This window comes from Dermacentor andersoni, chromosome 10 (genome assembly GCF_023375885.2).
Source record: "Dermacentor andersoni chromosome 10, qqDerAnde1_hic_scaffold, whole genome shotgun sequence".
NCBI lineage: Eukaryota > Metazoa > Arthropoda > Arachnida > Ixodida > Ixodidae > Dermacentor > Dermacentor andersoni.
Window position 1 is genome coordinate 121,894,427 of NC_092823.1, and position 20,717 is coordinate 121,915,143.

The following is a 20,717-nucleotide window of genomic DNA, read 5'->3' on the forward strand; positions in this document are numbered from 1 at the left end:
TATAATGAAGAAACGAAGGAGGACACTTACCAAAATCCTGGTTGTATCAAGCTGGCTAGGTGATCATGTCGCTGTCGCGTTTCATAGGGACTGCCATTAAATCATTAGGATCATCATTGGCACCGTATCGGGCCACTTGCCTTACGATATGACATGCGCGCCGCATAGCGTCGATACGTACAAAATTTGCATTGCAGTTCCGTTATATTCCACCAAGTGTGCCGACACGTAGCAGTTGCATATAGCAGTTGCATGCTGCATATCTAGCTGGACCTGGTTAACTCAAGCAAGCTAGATGGCCATTCGTCACCATACCGTTTGGAAGGGGATGCCAATGAACCATCATCATCATCAACAGCAACGTACCGTGCCACGGGTCGAGGGATGCGACATGCAAGGTGCCACGCAGTCTGGATGTACTTGAAAGCGCCTGCTTCTTGACCATTCGCCCGTGGTGGGTTTTTGCCAGTATTTGGGCACAAGACAAGACCTGTGTTTACTGTTCGGTACACGTTATGGCGCTTTGCGTGTGGCTGAAGCGAATTGTAGCGCTATGCGTATGGCTGCAACTAGGAAACGTTGGGCTCAGTAGACCGCTGTGCAGAGAGCAGCACAAGCCGCAGCTCGCCGTCGATGTCTGGACGATAATTCAGATCGTTCTCGTGAAAACAGCGCGAACAGACTTCGCCGCGAAGACCATGTAGTGCGTGGTGCCGAAAATAAGAGCTCCTATTGATTCGCTCCTCCAGCTTACGCTGTGACTGGGATGCGTGTGCCGCGCAGGCCTGTGACTTTTTTTCTCAACAGTGGAGTAAAGATGAAGCGGTTTTCTTGCTTTTTCTTTTGTTCCAACATTTTACAGTCAAACTGCGGAATATCAGACGTTCTGTGAAAATCGCTTAAGTCTTTAAGTAACTAAAATTTCCAAGCGTACGCATTAATACCCCCCTTGGGCGCCCGACCTGGCATTTGGGTAACTTTTCTTTGTAATTCTCCGTTGCATATTCGACATTTATTTGTACCGCTTGCGTTTTTCACTGCCGTCCTTTTCCTAGTTTTCTTTTTCTATCTTTTTTTTTGGTCTAGCTCCATACGCCATGGTTTGTGAACGCAATCGTCGCAACTGCATGGCATTATTCATATCAGGAAACATTTATACCTCCCTCACCTTTATGTATACACCGTCTGGTACGCATTGCCATATTCACTCGCGTCGACTCTATCCGCGCACTTAAGCAACGCAGTTGTGCCGGGAGAGCTGTTCTCGTGCAAAGGTTTTAAACAGCCTGTCGCCTTTTTGCACAAACGAGGTTGGCTGGCAATTGAGAAATACGGCCTGCACACGACAAGGCGCGTCTTCTCCTGATCTTGGGAAGTCTTTTGTTTAGCCGTTGATTCCCGTGCAGTTTGAGAAGACAAAAAGCCGTTTGACTGAATGGTTCAAACTATATCTCACTTGCCGAGCGTGGACTGAAGCCAGTTCGTCGAAAACGCGCGACTCAAGGCTGCTGAAAGAGATACAACTCACAGCAGTATACGTAGAGTATATAGTACGCAGGCCCTTTGTCCTGTAGGCACAAAAGAGGTTTCAGGCAAGGTCCGAAAACTAAACTCATAAGAGAAAGCCTGTCTGAAGCGGGAGCAGGCGTTAGAAACGGCTTTCGTAGAACTATTTGCAGTATAGCATCCCCCGATTGACGCGAATGTTACCCCGTGAAAGCATTTTGCAAGCCTTTATGAGAGCTCAACAGCGGTTGAACAGGGGATGTACCCGGAGATACAACGTTTGGGCAAGCGTACTACTGCCATCGCCAGGGGTAGACAAATGCCCTGACGAAGTACCCTTGTCGAAATTTTGACTTCCCAATGACATCGCTGCTTCGACAACTATTCGTCATATTCTTTCTTTATTTACTTCCCTAAGGACCCCACACGGGGGTATTACATAAGGGGCGGTATTACAACAATAGTTCAAACAATATTAAGGCGAGAGAATCGCTGACAGTTCTTCCGTGAATGCAGATGAACTGGTGATGGCAGCGATGTCGTAAGGGAGGCCGTTCCAGTCAACTACACGAGGGAAAAAAAAAAGAAAAAGTGACAGTGCGTACTTTGGGGTGGGCGACGCTTGATGAAAATGACCTGTGCGACGCGCTGTTCGTTCCGGTGGTGGAATGTACGGTGCGAGGGCGAGAGGACTGAAAAAAAAATTTTGTGAAATAATTAATTAAGGGCTTGTTCACAACCGATCACTCGCAGAGTTCGTGCGATAGTCGCAATCGCTCGGGGCTTCTCGATTTTTCAGTCGTGCTACTGCCGTCGCAAACCTAATATGCCGAACCAATCAGCAGCGCAGGACATCTATTTATTTATTTATTTATTTATTTATTTATTCATTTCCTCAAAGGTCTCTGTTGAGACATTACATGAGGGAGTGGGGAGTTAGTGACAAAGGTAGATACTACAAATTACAAAGGGATATTTTCGATGAGTCGCTTGAATGCAAGTGGGTCGATGATAGTGGCAACTTCGGCAGGCAGGCCATTCCAGTCTCGTGTTGTGCGCAGAAAAAATGATTGCTGAAAAGTAACGGTATGGGCTTGTGGGGGATATACTGTATTAGAGTGACTGGTGCGGGCAATGCGATGTGCTCTTTTTATGTACGGGTTGTCAAAAGGCAAGGAATGAAAGAATTTATGAAAAAGCTTAAGACGGGCTATTCTACGGCGTGAGGCTAGAGAGGGTAGGTTTATTTGGGCTTTTAGTGCCGAGATACTTGAATTATATGAATAAGTTGACAGGATAAATCGTGTCGCGCGGTTCTGAACCGACTCGAGGGCATTAATAAGGATATTGTGGTGGGGGTCAAAAATAGCTTCGGCATACTCAAGCTTGGGCCGCACAAAGGTTAGAAAAGCAAGTTGTTTAATAGAGGGAGGAGCGAGGTAAAGGTTACGGCGTAGATAACCTAGAGTACGATTAGCAGAGTTTATTATGTGGTTAACATGACAGGTCCAAGTTAAGTCACGCGAGATGTACACACCAAGATATTTGAATGAATCCGTTGTTGCAATCTGCGTGTTATTGATGCTATAATTAGGGATATCGTAATTACGACGACGATGAATAGACATTAACACGGTTTTAGCTACATTTAATGACATGAGCCAAGTGGTACACCAGTTTTGTATGAGCGATAGGTCATTTTGTAACGCCAAATGGTCGCTGGGGTTAGTAACTGCTCGGTAAATCACACAATCATCAGCGAAGAGTCGGATATGAGAAGAAATATTACAAGGTAGGTCATTGATGTATATTAAGAAAAGGAGGGGACCAAGAACGGTACCTTGAGGTACGCCTGAAAGCACGGGTGTTAAGGATGAAGACTGTGAGTTAGCGTATACGAATTGCTCACGGTTAGTTAAAAACCCTCGAATCCAGCTTAGAACACAAGGATGAATGTTAAGACGCGATAACTTTATTAAGAGACGACCGTGAGGGACCTTATCGAATGCTTTTTCGAAATCTAAAAATATTGTGTCAGTTGGGATGTTACGATCTAGGTTTAAATGTAAGTCGTGCAAGAAAAGAGCAAGTTGAGTGTCACAGGAATAATTTTTGCGGAAACCGTGTTGACTTGGGTGAAAAAAATTGACGGATGTTAGGAAGTTAGCAATATGCGAATATAAAATATGTTCCATTATTTTACAAGACACACTTGTTATGGAAATAGGGCGGTAGTGACTCGGTGATGATCGGCTTCCTTTCTTGAAGACTGGGATGACCTTGCCCACCTGCCAGTCATGTGGAATTGAGGCGCTGTTAAGTGATTCCTGGAATATGAGTGATAAAAACAGGCTACACACATGTTTAGTATTTTTTAGAACTTTGGCATTGATACCGTCTACTGCTGTAGATGACGAGTTCTTCAATGATCCAATTACTTTGACAATGCCGATGGGATCGAATGTGATATTTTGCATGAGCGGATATGCGAAGTATGGTGGATTGGGCAAGCCATCAAGTAATTCATTAGTAAAAACTGAACTAAATGTTATGTTAAGAAGATCCGCAGCCTCAGTCTCGGGGATCGGAAGCCCGGAGTTATTGATAAGTGATATCTCATTCCGCTGATTAGGATTAATAGTTTTCCAAAATCGCTTCGGGTTAGTTTGTAGCATAGCTGGTAAAGTGGTAGAAAGAAACTTGTGTTTAGCTTGAGAGGTTAACTTGTCATATTCTTTCTCGACTGCGTAATACTTCTGCCATGTGCAAGAAGAATTAGATCGTTTGGCTGATCGAAACAACCGTTTTTTCTTGTTATTTAGTCGTTTGAGGGATACATTAAACCATGGTGATGTTGTTCTTTCTGTTATTGTAATGGTGGGGATGTAAAGACGTATAAGGCGATGCATCTCTGCTTTGAAAAGCAGCCAGTTCGACTCGAGAGAATTTAGTTGAAAGTTAGCGACGAACGTATCGAAGTACTCAGATAATTCTCGGTTCATGCTGACATAGTCCCCTTTATCATAGAGTGTAAGTGTTTTCCGATTTTTTTGTTTCTTTAGTACGTTGCAACGAAACGAAATATGTACTGTCAGGTGGTCGCTCAAACCGCGCAATAAGGTGACAGGGGTAAAGTTATCAGGGTGAGTCGTTAATACAAGATCTAAAACGTTGGACGAGTGAGCAGTGACGCGTGTTGAGTCAGTGACGAGCTGCGTTAAGCCGAATGTTATACACGTGTTTAAGAAGTCACTAGCGGGGCTGCTTTTAGATAATGTAGAGGCAGGATCGGACCAATCAATAGTTGGAAAATTAAAATCGCCAAACAGAAGGACAGGACTGTTAGGATATGTTTTTGTCAACGTATTTAAGGCTTCATGAAGTGAAGGCGTGTATACGCCGGCGCTTAATTTACGGCGCGATGGCGGTATGTGGAGACGGGAAGGACATCAATCGTGAGGCATTTCCGTTGGGTGACGGGTCGCCCAACGGCAACGACCCAGCGGTCGTCGTATGCGAGTGGCTCCCTCCTTGGTCGCAAGCCGCGGGCGGTCGTCTGCTCCTCCCTTCCTGTGAGTCCGTCCCGTCTCTTGCTTCGATATGTGTAAAGCGTGTGATCAGTCTTCTTTTTAAACATAAACATAGGGCAGAAATACTGCAACGTGTTGTTATCACTGGCTTTACACAACGATAAGAGAAGTAGGTTAATGATTGCAAAATGTAGAGAGGTCGGCCGGAAAATGGAGCATCTGGCGTGCTACTCTACGTAAGGGAAGGGGAAGAGCGGAAGAAAAAGGGTCACAATCGGGGATGATAATGGGGGGAACGAAGGGAAGGACACATTGCATAACTGTTATCACAAGCGTGAGTCCAGGCCCGTGTCGCCTAAGGAATGTGAAAGAGCACGCATTGTCTCTATCCTCTGCCAACTCTCTGGCCATGCGCCTAGCAGGAGGTCCTCCGACAGTGGTCTATTGTATAAATGTCTCAAGGTAGATGCCATTGTCAGTCTTTCGCGCGCATACTCAGGGCACACCACGAGCACATAGATGTTTCGCTACCTCTGCGGGTGGCATCGATCCGCATAGGTAGCGAAACGCTTGTGTTTTTGTTATATCTTATTCTTGAGTAAAGCCAGTGATAGCAACACGTTGAAGTATGAGTTTCCCTGGCTTTTGGAACATTTTCTTTTTTTCATAGAGCAGAAATACGACGTGGAGACGACGACTTATAGGCGCCAGAACAAAGCTGTTTTGACGGGACTCTTGTGGGATCTGGTGCGCGACAGCTGGTAATGGAAACCGGTCGCCGGAAACGATCACTCAGGCTGTCATCAGCCCCCGTGATCTCGCTATCCCCTGCTACAGCAAGAGGTGTTTTCACTGGCGTCAACCTGTTGGGTGCTTCTCTAGGGCAAGTTGGTGCGACACTACGGTACAAATTAAACAACGCAAAAGACGAACGCAGAGACACGTACACACTTCACCAGGGGTGTAAAAGGGGAGGAGGGTGGGCACAATTGGCACTTACTACACCCCGTTGCACGTGCCCACCCCCTTCCCCGAAATAAGATTCCCTGGTACGCCACTGCACAACAACAGCGTTCTATTACTTGATCTTAAATATATGTGGTCCTTTATTTACGTCTAGCTTTATCCCACTCTTTCCGGGCTGTTTTAACTTCCAATCTCCATTATAGACAAAAATTTTAGGTGGCTTATATGTAACTAAAGGGGTAGAGCAACGAACGCTCCATGCGGGGGTCGTGGGTTCGCGTCCCATCGCTGGTGGCCAAGTTGTGTGTCTTTTCGCGCGCTTTTATTTTCCCGCTTCCTGTATTGCAATTATAAAGCTTTTGCCAGTTTTGCCCTCGTCTCTAAATAACTTTAATTTTAACTATGCTTTCATGGGCTTCGTAGTACCCTTGGCGCACATAGAGAGTAACGCATACTTTCATTAACAGACAATGGGCGTCGACTCGTGTGGAGAGGGCTGGTCGTACGATTGCTAACATGTTGCGTTGGTCTTGCTGGTTTGCCGTGCGACGCGATAGCAGCGCTAGGGATGAGAGACAACTCGAGACGTACGTGATGACGCGTCCAACCTCCTCGTTAACGAAACCGCAACTTGCGCGCAGAAACGAGTAAATGAGAACGAGTAAAAATATTTAGGGTGCTACGCCGCTTGCATTTCTTTTTTCTAATGTTTAGATGGTGTGGATCTTCATTTAACGAAAAAGAAAGGAAAAAAAAAAGAATGAGTCGGAACTGTCGCGCCAGTGCTTTTTTCAACTTGAAAAGTGTGTACCCAGGCGATAGGGGCGAGGAAGAATAGGAGCTCGAAGAATTATGGAGACAGGGCGCACGAAAGATATATGTATACTTTCACAAACGCACGCGTAAGGGCTTTATATGTTGAACGTGTTACGTGAGTTTTCCCCGAGAAGTCAGGAGCGTTTCGTAATTGAACGTGGGCGTTGTAAATCTCCAAGCGTTGCTTGCTTGACGTTCTTCGTATTCTCTCTCTCTCTCTCCTTTTTTTTAAAATTTTGTTCCGCTTTCTCGCGACGCTGCTTCGAAGTAGGAAAACTCGCCGCTCCAGCCGACGCAGCTGCTGGCCACAAAGCGCAAGCGAAGGAATCGCGGCTTTCTGAGCTTCGAGGACATATCGACTGACTTTTTGAACGTAGCGCGAAAAGCACGCCTCCTGCGAAACTTGCGAGGAAAAAAAAACCATTACATTCCGGGTTCTTAGGTGTCAAATTTACGTGTCAGAACAACGGTACGGTTAGCGACCACGCCGTAGTGGGAGACTCGGGATTAATTTTGGCCACCTGAGATTCTTTAACGTGCACCTAAATCTAAGTACGCGAGCGTTTTCTTACGTTACGCTCAATTCGAAATGCGGCAGCTGCGGTCTGGATTGAACCCGCGACCTTTGAGCTCAGTCGCCGAACTACCGCGGCGGGTGTGCAACTCTCTCACTAAACGTGTGTGTGTGTGTTTTTTTTAACAGCGATAGCTATTTGTACGGTTATTATGGCTCTCCACACTGAAAATGGCTGCTTCTCTTTAAAGAAAACAAAACGAACGAGCAAGCGAGGGAAGTGAAAAATACTTCAGAATACGCGCCCCGCTCGCACGCACACATGCGCGCGCATGCGCGTGCTAGTTTTGCCGGCGCGCAGCTTAGCGAGAAATGTAGAACTATCGAACGAAGTCGGTTACACAGTGGAATTCGGTCATAGCGAAGTGGACTACGCTCTAAAGGTGGTTTGATATATGGGGTACTTTTGTATACCCAAACTCGCCTATATAACGAACTTTTGTGGTGCATTCGTTATGTACGTATTTGTTATCTTCGGTGGATGAAAAAAGTAAGCGAGATTTAGTTTATTTCTCGGAGAACAGCTTGACGAAGACGGACCCTCTTCTATAGCGTGTTAGCGCTGAAACATTCGAGCTAACCTATATAACTGCAAATAACTCATAAAATGGAAGGTAAAGGTGTATGCGTGAATAGGTAGTTTATCGTGCCGACAACGACTAGCGCACGAGTTGTTGGCCCGTCAGTGCGGAACGCAAACCCGTCTGTCAAAACGCCGTTCCTTCGGCGTTTATTCGGGGGTCCCCTCATTTCTTTTTCATTCCGATTTACATCGAGCGTGTGGACACTTCCGTCGTCTGGCCGTATACGACCCTGCAACTTCACGCTGGCCCGAGCGCCATGTTATTGTCCTCTCTGCGGTTTTCCTGTATAGCGTTTTCCCCTGCATCAGCGGGGCGCTCGAAAAAGAACAAAAAATTAATAAGTGAAAGAAATATCTCGAGAAGCGATGTTCCGCTTTTAGCCATCCCCACTGCGGGAGTGCGTTGCTCCCTTCAGGGGGTCGCTCCGCAGCTTATAGCTGCGCACACTGCCGCTTATAGCACTGACCATCAGCGCGGGTCAAGCGTTGTGTCATTACGCGCGAGGCGGCAGCGACTTAAAGCGTGTATTGTGGAAGGGCAAGAGTGAAGCGGGGACTGCGTCGGGCCGCATGAGGCACCGGCATCACTTCCTTTTTCCGGGTGTGGGTTGCTCCAGAGTGCAGGTACCACGCGTGCCCGTATATAGTTGCGACGTTTCGCGTGGCGTTGCATTGTTTATAATCTTTCCTTTTTTATTCCTTTTGCTTTTACGACACCTTGGTTCCCGTCCTGAGAATGTCTGGTCCGATTTTTGCGGTGTGTTCGCGGCTATGAGTGAGGCAGTGAGAGAAATTATAAACACAAAGGCAAGGAAGCACGCGCGACCGTGCGTTGCTATATCTAGACACACGACCTCGTCTCGTTGTCGTTGTTTTTTTTTTTTTGTATGCCCGTTAAAGCGGCAATAATCTCACTAAGTAAGCTCGGTGGCGCGCACACACGCACTTGGATGCTCCGCTCCATTCTGCTCCGCTCAATTCCGCTCCATTCCGCTCAATTCCGCTCCATTCAGCTCAATTCTGCTCCGTTCCGCTCCGTTCCGTTCCATTCCGTTCCTCTCCATTTCAACACGAGAAATATTGCTGAAATTGTGAGTTACTGCGCATTCGGGTGGTCGTTTGGGAGCACTCGGCATGGTCGGCCTACGGAAGGCGTTGAGAAACTGATTTAAAGCGGCTTCACGAGAACAACCGAGTATACGGAAGTGGGGATACTGCTTCCTCATCATCAGTGGGGGCCCGCTTACGCGAGCAGTGACTTCTCTTAGTTGCTTCTTTACATACTGTTTATATAGCGCTGGCAGAGCTCACTGATAGGACCACCCGAATATGCCATTTGATTCCCGAGTCTTAGTTCGGGGTAGCTTCTGTCCACAAATACCCGGAAACCTCAAATCACACTGATAGCGGCGAGCAAGATCATCGTTCAGTTTCAGTTCATTAACCTTTACATACAGAGAATTGGTTACAGTTGTCATACAGACGTGGGTCCAATTGTCAAACACTGCAACGGGACTCTCGGTTAACAATAAAAAAAATAGAGACGTATGACACATCAGCGGGCTAGTTAAAACAAATAACACGCACAATCGCGTGAAATACAGTGTAAGAAAGAGTAAACAAACGAAGCACACTTCCAGTATACAATGGTGTAGAACATAAGATACTGTGAATATGTACGAATGGCAAGTATGGTATAATGAATGATGTAAACTAATGTAAAAATGCTTAAGGGCATGCTTAAATGCATGAAAGGATGGTGAAGATTTGATGGAGTCAGGTAAACCATTCCGTACCTTTATAGCCGTGAATGACGATGTCATCTTTCCATGGTTAGAATGAACCATCGGCAGTAGACAACTGGAGTTACGTGCTTAATTGGTATTATTATAATTCTTACTTATAAGATACCTAGACTTAATGAATTCGTTTAGAAAGTAATTTATAAAACAAAATTGTCAGATGATTGCTGAACAAACTCGGCACAAGAAGAATGTTCTCACGAAGTAACAGTAGCAATCGTGATAAAAAATGCTGTTAGTGATAATGCATGTTCCTTGGTTTTGTAAGCGCTGAATTGACGAGATAGGACAGTAATATCTATTTCCCCTCGAAACAATGCCGTAATTGATGTGAGTGTAAATGAAAGCAAAGTATAATGCTATTAACGCGTCCTTCGAAAAATATCTTGATTTGATCAAGGATTTTACGCCGAAAGTACACTTTCGCTTAATGAAGGCAGTGCGTCGAGAAAACTAATTTAGAATGTAATTTGATGCCGAAAAATTATACACAGTCGGAGATGGAAATGTGATGACCATCTGTAGTTATATCAGGCATGCCGGAAATTATTCATTGGCTTGTTCGGAAAATCATGAATTTCGTTTTGGCAAGGTTGATGATTAAATCATTAGAAGAACGCCATGCAACAATTTGTTCAAGGTCATTGTTTAGTTTGAAGATTAAGATTGTTAAAGATTTGTAAGATAAGAAAATGGCGCTATCGTCTCCGTATAGTACGCGCAATAATTAAAACACGTGGGTAAATCGTTAATATATAAACGGAATATAGTAAGGGACCTGGTATGAAGCCTTGTGATACACCTTGATTAATAACTTTAGTATCGCAGTAAGTGCGTCCTGAAAAAAAAACTGAGTGTTCTCTATCGTTCAGGTAACGTTTTAGGCGTTTTAGTGCTGTAACGGTTATTCCCAGACTTGGTAAAAAGTTTATGATACAAAATCGTATGAAAAGCTTTAGGAAAGTTCAGAATTACCGAACCTACGATGATATCAGTACCAATCGAGAGACGAGGGTAGTCGGTTTGGGGTATCAAAGAAGTTAGTGGAACTTCCAGCGAAAAAAACTAAATTGACAAGATTTCAACAAAATTAAAATTTTCTATGTAAGTATTTAGGGGCTTACAACATAACTTCTCAACATCTGTACAAATCGAGGTGAGAATAGAAATAGGACGACGGTCAAACATTTCAGTTTTATCACCTGATGTACACCTTGTGTACAGGAACGATCGAATCTAATCTCACGACTCAAGTCGATCTGGCATTTATGCGTGCATCTCGCCTTTGATTAAAGAGTAGTCGACGGGTAGTCGCTGGGGCTCGAATGTGCAACTCTATTCGCGACTCGCGCTCAATCTGATTATACATGTTTTATTTTTTAAATGCGTAAGCCTTTCTGCGCTTACGCAACGAGGAAATCCGTCTGTCTGTCCGTCACGTAAACGAAAGCGTCGAGAACACAGCGCACACGAAGCTATCAGCTCTCGGTGCACTCTGTCCACATCGCAGATCCCTTTCAAGATAAGGCCTGGAGTACGGTTGATCGCGCTTGATAATGGTTCGATGCGGTGGCACCAGGCGCGATCGCTAATGGCTTGTAATGGTCGGAATGTCATCAGCGCACCTGGCTCCGCCAGCTGCAGTAGTTTGCTGAATCTTCAATTCACCTTGCGCCGCCGTCCGCAGCAGTTGGTGTCGCCGCAGCCCTGTCGTTTACACTGGTCGGATCAAGTTTCATAACATTGATAATGACACCGGGTTGCGTGAAGATGAGCTAGCGGCACAATGCTTACGCTTACTTAGACGTCTAACTTCCAGGTGAGTTTCTGCTAGAACTTTTTATTATTTGTTACGGAATTGGGGAGAGCTCTTAGTCTAGCAGTTGACTTATATGATGAGGGCGGATCAGTAAGTCATTGCCCCTATTTTTTATTTGCCAAAATAAGGTACATACAAGTAATTACAAACACACGTACTATCCTACGTACTTTACACTATTTATCCACATAGTGCCTACACATGTTCAGACATTTGTCCCATCGCAGCAAATAAATTTGAGATGCCCCTGTCGTCAGTCAGCGACGCACGAGGCCTCCTCGAACGCTCATTGTCATGGAAGTCTTGACGGCCTTTTGCGAACTCGCAACACTACCACCTCACACTTCACAAAGTGAGCCACTTTCCCCATTCGTGAGCTGCGATTTGATGTACAGAGAAAATCGCTGAGAGACATTTTGTCAAAATTTTTCATTGCACCATTGACTGAAAAGGTTCTGTTGGGACCTTCGCCTCATCCTCGTAATCAGCCTCGATAGCCTGAAGGCTATCAACAAATTTTCGCATTAGAGCGGACTGGACAAGAGACTTTGCAGAGTCTTGGAGCGTGCAAGATTTTCAGCACCGTCTTCATCGTAGTAATCAACGTCTTCTCTATTATTCCTTTCTACACCCATTCCCCTTCCCCCAACGCCGAGTAGCAGGTCAGGACATTAATTCAGGCCGACCTATCCGCTTTTCTCTTATAATAAATACTTCCCTCGCATTTTCCTATGAATTTCGATGGGCGCTAATTCGTCCCTTGCTGGACGAATTACACCCTGGACGTGTGAAGCACAACTGCCACCCGAAACAACTGACAGCAGCGCCGGGCCGCGCAGCTACCGCCAGATAAGGCCGGGCAGGTCCAAGGAAAGTCCACCGCTGGGAATGGATATGTCGACTTCGCATTTGCAGCCGTAATTTGGCTTAAACAAAATACGGGCAAAGCCTCCTGAATCGCTTTCGTAGGTTGATGATGGGGATGATGACGATGATAATTATGATGTCTGTATACTTATCTACCCCTGCACATGCAAAGCGAAAAACCGCAGTTTCTTGAGAGCCAACCGCACCTCGCATGTAGGCGGAATATTAAGATTTCCTTCTGAGGAGAACGTATAAACTGCAGGGCTGAAGTTGTGAATGAGGGTCGGAACGACCCTCTCAACGACCACATGCGAAACAACGTATAGACGGTGGCTTACACAGCCCACAAGGACTGTTAGAGGGACCAGTAGATGAGACATCTTGTAAGGTACTTATACGCGACGTACGAGGACATAAGAAAAAAGAGCCGCTTTAACAATAGGTGGTTTGTCCCACTAAATGTGCTTCTCGCGCTTATGATACGAGGGCCAGCATAGCGCTGTCACTTCTCTTGACGCAGCGGGGTGCTACAAGTGGCGCATGAAGCAATGGCCTGTTGTCAGACTGGCATTAGCCATTTAATTGACCTTCCTAATGGGCCCTTAAACCACCCTTAGCAGGTAAATTTCTTATATGATGCCGGCCACTCACCTTAGTGAAAGCAAATTGATGCGTAGAGATCAGTGCGGATCTCCTATTGCTAACACTCCTTGTTCACTGACTGAAAGAGAGATCCGTTAGGATCCCTTGTTCTCGTAACGTTGACGTGGTCTCGGCTCTCGTCAATGGAGCAATCAGCAGCATTTACCACGGCGACATGCCCTTCATCACGCCCTTCTTACTTAATTTAGAGCAAAACGAATCGGCTTCCTGTTTTGTTGGTTGTTTTCTTTTCTTCTGTTTCCGAACGATGGGATTGCGTACGTTATTTCTTGTATATTGAACACTCTAGTAATTGTATAGTGCGACGTGCAGTGATATTTTTTTAACGTTTCTATGCTGCCACTACTGCCTTTAACGTACAGGACTGGTACTGAACAAAGTCGCGTGTATACATGCTCGCGCACACCATGACTGAAGGGAATAAACTTGGCGGATGACGCTACTCGCTGTTCATTCGGAGGCCGACAGTGTCTTCACTTTTCTTCATGACAGCGCAGTCAGCAGTCAGGCCCAGCCCCTGCCACCGGCATGGCACAATGCCGCGTTGATGAGGATCCCGACCGCTTAAGAGGTGGGCATCCGGTTTTCTTGAGACTGCAGCCAGGGCCGTGTGTGTGTTTTTTTTTTTTTTTATCCAGACGCGGCGTTTGTAACGAGAAAGGCACGGGAATCTCTGCATCGTGCGCGAAAGCGTCAATGGTCACGACTCCCTTTCGCGACGCCAAGGCCGCGGGCGACGTACTGCGCTCACAGGCTCGGCGGCGGCGTTCTCGTCGGAAACTGGTTCCAAGAGGCGCTCCCCGAAGACAACGCATGGAACGAATTGACACAACGCAGACTTTCTTTTTCTCATTATTATACCTTTTTCTTTCCTCAATGAACCGCAACCACGAAGAAAGAGAAACGGCTATGCCGAAAGGCACAGAAGAAAAGGAGGCTAATGGCAAGCAGTATATATAACTCAAGGTCTCGCCACTGAGACCCTATAGATATATACACCAAGAACCACCGCTCTTCGCGACCCGAATTAAACGCCAGGTGTATTCAGGCGACAGAGCTTTCGCGGGCCGGTCGGTTGCGTAACTGTGAGTGCAGACCAGGGAAAAGTTAATCGCTGAAACTGCAGAGGAATGTTAAGCAGGGCTGTGGTATTCTCCCTTTAATTGAACTTTCATCCGCAACCACGGCGGTGGCTTGGTGTCTGTATACGGCGTCTTGCTGCAGAGCACAATCGATGTCGCGGCTTCGAATCCCGGCCGTCGCGGCCGCGTTTAGATGGAGGCGGAGTGTAAGAACGCTCGTAACCGTGCTTCGGGTGCATGTCAAAGAACCGCAGGTGGTCAAAGTCATTCCGGAGCCTGCCACTTGATTTATTAAGACGTTGCGCGGGTGTGTAAACGTCGCGTGCGCATTTCAAGTCAGCGTGCTCAGTTGAACCCTCTTCAGATTCGATATATCCGGGTTCGACTGTATGCGGAAACTTTTTTGAAAGAAAGTCATTCGGAAACAAGCAGCATCCAAGCGATTAATTGCCTTGAAATTGTCGCCGAGGTTTCTGCTCGTTCTGCTGAGCTTTCAGTGGTTCGAAAGCGAGAGTTGGATGCAGGTGAATGGCGCGACGGAGGTGACATTGTGTCGAGACAAGAAAGCACGCGGCAATGCGTAATTCAAATGGAACAATCGAACTTCGAGTTGGTCCTTGTTCAGTTTGAACGCGCGCGCGCAGTACACGCATGCATACGTGTGACAGGACGTGTTGCGTGCTGCGACCGAACGCCAATAAATTCCCTACGTACGTCGCGCACGGCCCTTCAAGCGAAACAGTATACGCGAGACCGCATCGGCATATATATTACAAGCGGCATGCGTCTTCTAGGAAATGCGTCTGCCTGCAAGCGGGCTTGCGTAAATCTGGTGCCAGCGTCCGTCTGCGCGAACAAGGAACCGCCTGCCTGTCGCTTCGGTATACGGAGTGTCTCAATACGGAGCGCCGTACAATGGAGATTTCTAAACCTCTAAGTCATAGCCCTCGCGGGTATTATTTTTCAATATGCGTCAACTTTATATGCATTGGAGAAAAAAAAACGAAAGGAATTATGTCGAACCTTGACGTAATGATCACGGATATAACGACTCTTCGGATATAACGAAGTTAGTGTAATATGTTAACCTCCTTCCTGTCCCTTCGGTTTACGCAGTGTGTCAATACGGAGCGCCGTACAATGGATATTTAGAAACCTCGTAGTCATACCCGTCGAGGGTATTATTTTTCAAAATGCGTCGACCTTATATGTATTAGAGGAAAAACAAAAAGAATTATCTCGAACGTTGACGTAACGATCACAGATATAACGAATCTTCGGATATAACGGAGCTAGTGCGATATGTTAAACGCCGATATCAGCGTGTGCTGAATATGTGCTTATAACAAATATCAAATGTAATGAAGGCCCTTTCGTGTCCGACGAAAATTCGTTGTAACGAGGTTCTAGTCTATGGCAACTGCGGATTGAGACACTCTGCGGCAGCGATACAAACGTATTGTTGAGCTTAAACCGCCAATTCTGGCTCTTTCTCCACTGCGCCTACTACACTGTTCTGCGCACGTTACAAGTATCATCACTATACATTGAAATGCATACAAGTCCAAAGCGACTAGAACGCAGTGGTTCGTTTTTCAACTTTGCCTGAATTTTCTTAACACTGGTGCAAATCTGGTTCCATAATGTAGAATTAGGTACACGCCATGTATGCTTGAAAGCTTACTAGGGAGCTACTGCTACATTGTACTTCTTTTTGCTTACTATGAACACATGTTCCGAGTTGCTTAGCCCGTTCGAGCTTCAGTTTATGCCGGTGGTAAGTGAACAATGTCTTGGCTGAGTTACTGCAGCAATTAATCAGAAGTCAATCAAGGCGTTCTCACAATTTTGTGTGCGCATCGCAATGATTGCACCACGGACTCAACTGAGGTGAACTATAACAGGACTTCGTGAGAAACACGGTGTCCAATTTCAATTAACTATCATCAAGACTTCATCAGAAACTCATCACGTGATCAGCAAAGCAGCTGATGCCTCTGACGAGAAACTACATTGACGGGTTGTCGTGAATGCAACCAAAATTGTTGTAACGGCCCCTGCTCAACCCGCTCCCGTTGCCATGAACCAGACGGCTTTCTGCCCGACAAATAGACTTGCCTAGACTTTGTTGGGTTCATGTAATAATAATAAGAAGAGGAAGAAAGAATACGAAGATTAACCCTGTTCCTTACTAGTACTTTCACTTACTAGTACTGTTCCTTGTACTTTCATTGTAATAACTAAACCCCCCTTACTCAATGCCCTTTGGGCCTGTAAGATATTTTAAATAAATAAATAAATAAATATGATGATCAAGTTTATTCGGTGAATCGGTAATCGGAAGCTATGAAGAGGTCTTTCAAAAGCGTCGACAGTTCAGGGTTCTCTGTCTGTGCGATGGCTGCCTACGTGACCTCGTCCATTACTGGAAACTCTTGACAGACAACTCCGGCAGGCCTCCTCATTATCTTGCCTATGTGTTGGGTCAAGGCAGTGGAACCTCATCACGAGTTGAAAGGCGTCGGCTCGTTTTCCGGCGTTTGACCTGGAAACTGTGTCCTTGGCATTTTTGTCACTTTATATCTGGCGCTGTTAATATCTTCAATAACAAGCTTTCTTAGCCTTCACAATAATGGTGGTTCGGACATACTGATTCGATGTTTTGATGGTTAGAAAAAATATTAGAACCAGCACTTCCTTTTACTAAATGTGCATGTCTGCCTTGCATTCGCGTTCCCTCGGGCTCATTTTTCTTTCTTTAGTTATGTGAAAATCTGTTGCTTCATAAAACAACTAAATAAAATGTCTGTGGTGAGATGGTACGAGGTACCTGAAAGTCCGGGTTGCGCGCGCTTGCATATCGCATTTATTAAGAATGGTGTAATCATAGATTAGAAAGTCTGACCGTTTCCGGAGTTGCACGTGGCATAGGGTTTGGAGTGGCCTTATACTAGCGTTCTTTGTTTGCGGCTTTCCACTTGTGTAGGCGCAACATCAAAAGGCAGCAAGACAACGGTGTGGGTAAAAAAGCAAGCAGGGGTCATTGATGTAGAATAAGAAATTGAGCCGGGCAGGCTATGTAAGGCGTAGGGCAGATGATAGGAAGGGGGGGCTAATAGAGCCGCAGAACCGGTACCAAGGGAAGGAAAGCGCGGTCCAAGACGGCCTTAGAATCAATTAGTTTGATGAAATCAGGGAATTCGCAGTCATAAGAATGGTACAGCTGGCGCAAGACAAGGGGTGGGAGAGGCCTTCGTCCTGCTGTGCACACAAAATAGGCTCATGGTGGTGATTAGTTTCCAATCGGAACGGCCAAGAGCGCCAAATGCGGTTCTTGCGGGTGGGACGAGGTTTACTGTAGAGCACCTTTTGTGCCACCGTGCATGCTTCGACGGCTCATGAGGTTCTCTTCGTGCTAGTCTCAACCGCCGCTTAGAATACAGAGTGTTTTCAGATTATTCTGGCACTTTGGCCGTTGACTTAAGCCTTCATTTAATAAAGTCGACGGGACCAGGAAATTATTTCGTTAAATCGAGAACTTCCGTAAATCGTACGTACAAGTAATTTCTTCAAGAGAAAAAAAAAACGTGCTTGCGAGCGCACTTATCGCAGACTACTGCAAACACGTTGAGCGTGACCTGTTGCCACTTCCGGACGTGGCAAAATTTTTAAGAGGTTAATGGCGTCTGTTACCTGAACTGAAAGCTGGCATACCTGTACACTTTTCCATGATTTTACTCATTTTTGCCCCAAAAAACTTGGTTAAATCGGGTGACAGTGAGTCCACTTCGCAGCTTGAAGGTTTTCAACGCATTATGCTCCATGAACGTGTGTAGCGGAATCGAAAGAAACTTTGCTAAATCGAAAATTTTGTTAAATCGAGTTCGATTCAATCGAGGCTTCGCTGCATATGCGCAAGGCTACTAAAGCACTGACGAGTTCCTTGAAGGCGACTGCATGACACAACCGGCAGTGGCAGCGTGGGCGAACATGTATCAGCGAGTGTGTTCACACTGGCTCCCTCTTCTCTTGTTATCGTTATTTCCCTTTCCTCAAGTGTAGGGTAGCCAATCGGGCGCGAGCGTGCTGAACCTCCTCGCCTCACGTTCTTCTTGATCTCTTGCTGCATCTGTCATATGTTCACTCTAACGAGTTCCATGAGCCCTCGCGTGCCGCCCACATAATGCAGATGAGAAAACTAAAGTGAAGCGGAGAAGGGAGAGAGTGAAGCAAATGGTGAAAGGAGGAGAGGACGCGAGGGGGAAATTGAAGCTGCGCTTTCGCACCCGCCTGCTTGCTTGCTTGCCGGATCACATTACTCTCCGACTGAGAAGCGAAAGAGCCGCTTCGCTCGGTCGCTTACTCGTTAGAAGGTGCCACGGCAGGCATCGGTCGTCGTCAAGTCACCTGACAGGTGCATGTAACGCTATCGGCGTATTGATGCCGGCGGGGGCGCGCGGCGGGCGGTTGGATCTGGTTTGCAGTACGCTTCGCGTGTCTTCTTCGCCCAAGTGCTTGCGCTGCCAGTGGACTTGGAAGTGAGAGGCTGTGCGTGAGTGCTGTGTTGGAACGCCGTTGTCTCTTTTGCGGTTGGCGTCGGCGTGCTGAGAAGCAGACTCGGCGAAGTGCAACTGCCCGTGGTAAGAATTGGCGACCGAATGTTTTGCGTTCTTTTTTCCGTCGTATACTTAGCGCTTGGGGAGGTTGGTGGTTAGTCAGCAGGGGTCCATGATCAATCCATCACTTTCGAGGGATGGTTCATTACGTGACCTGCCCAGCTCCATTTTATCTCTCTTAATGTCACCTATAATATCGGCTATCCCCGTGTTCTCTGTAATCCACACCTCTGTCTTCCGGTCTCAATATTACGCCTATAGTTTTTCGTTACGTGACTCGTTGCACCTTCTCCAGCTTCTCAAACTTCTTTGATAACCTCCAAATTTTCTGCCGCATACGTTATCGTCCCGGTGCAGTGCAATGATTGTACACTTAGTCCGCCGAGCTATCATGTCCGGCGAAAACGGTTAACAGGTTGGATCATTTCTCTCCTCAATCGTACGCACTGCTATAAATATGTGGCTACACCTCATACCTAGCCGGATCTTGCGGAGACAGCGTTTTTTCCTCGGCATCCGCTTAGCGCACGTGATCTTTGAAGACGGCTGTGGCAGCCCAGCCTTTCTTAGTTTATTTTTCTTTATCGAGTATTTCTCGGACCACGCAGACTCGCGGGCCTCTTTCGACAAGTCGCAACGGCTATAGGTAAGAAACGTGCGCTATGGCCTTGACGCTGGCGCCGAAGAGTGGTTGCGAAAGCGATGAGAGAGAGAGTGAGAGAGAGAGAGATCTTGGTTTACACAATGCCAGCGCAGCCTACGTGCATAGTGAAAGCAACGAAAGATGGCCAAAACGCGATAAAGGCAGTACGTGGCACAAATATTTTCGTAGTTTTGGAAACTCACTAACACGATCCTCGCACGTGAAAGAATGACACTTGGCAAGTGTATCAAGGTTGGGAAGCGGTTAGAAACACTTTAATTTCATACTAAAGTTAGCATGGCTGATTTGGCTCCATCGACATGGTGACGTCAAAAAGAGCAAAATTTGTTTGCGTTGCCGATAGCAGTCAGTTTAGATAATGGGGAGTTTTAGATTTTGCGCATCCCAAACGGCTTTGGGTACCGAAAGGGCACTTTACGTACCCAAAGCTCAAACCGCCGAGCGCACAAACAACTCAGAAAGGCATACAAAAGAACTCGGAAGGAGTGCAAAAGAACGCAAGCTGGGCGCGGTGTTTTGGGCACGTCTGGACTCTTGGCCACTTAACTTTAGTTGCCTTAAAGATCCCTGTTGGGGTGGGTAACCAACCCTCATTCAGTCAATATTGGGACGAATAAAACAATATATATGTACACGCACATGTAAACGCATATGTAAACGCGCGCATGTACGTGCGTTTCTTTTGCAGATACATGTTCAATGCCAATATTGCTCAACAGGGCTCAATAATACTGAATATTATTCGACAACAAATCGACAGCATTTAGTCAGTGACTTTACTGCGGCGAAGTATTCCACAAAGTTACTGTTGAGTTATTCTTGTGTACGTTCAGTAACGCTTGAGACATTTTTGAAAGCGTATTGAGTCAACACTTCCTCACCGATCTGTCAACATTTCAATATTCATCTTAATAAGGGGGAGTGCGCTATTTCGAAAGCTATTAATGCGGTGCCCGTAAAAACAAATGAAGATAAACGAGGGTGCTGTATACGCGTGTCTTATGGCAGCTCTGGCGTACGGCAATCACAAAGCTTAGAAACTGAGCAACCCATTGTGTCGTGACGTCATGACGGCGCCTAAAGAATAAATAAATTGTGTAGTTTAACGTCCCGAAACAAGTAGACGCAGCTATGATTATATATATATATATATATATAAAGTTCTTTCTCAAAGGAAAAATAAAGCCCTGTAAACGCGTCCTAGAGCGCGAGCAGACACGCGATCTGAC

General features: G+C 46.1%; 1 protein-coding gene across 2 annotated transcripts in view; it reads left to right on the plus strand.

The window, feature by feature from the left end:
* The window catches only part of LOC126544906 (4-galactosyl-N-acetylglucosaminide 3-alpha-L-fucosyltransferase FUT6), a 54,268-nt gene that overhangs the window by 8,869 nt on the left and 24,682 nt on the right, over positions 1-20,717 (plus strand). Inside the window, exon 1 of one of the 2 annotated variants that reach the window (XM_050192450.3) lies at positions 18,603-18,848. The exons of the other annotated variant lie outside the window; for it this stretch is intronic. The gene's annotated coding sequence lies outside the window, so the exon portion shown is untranslated. Of the gene's footprint in view, positions 1-18,602; positions 18,849-20,717 lie in introns of those variants that run through there. 2 annotated transcript variants of the gene reach the window in all.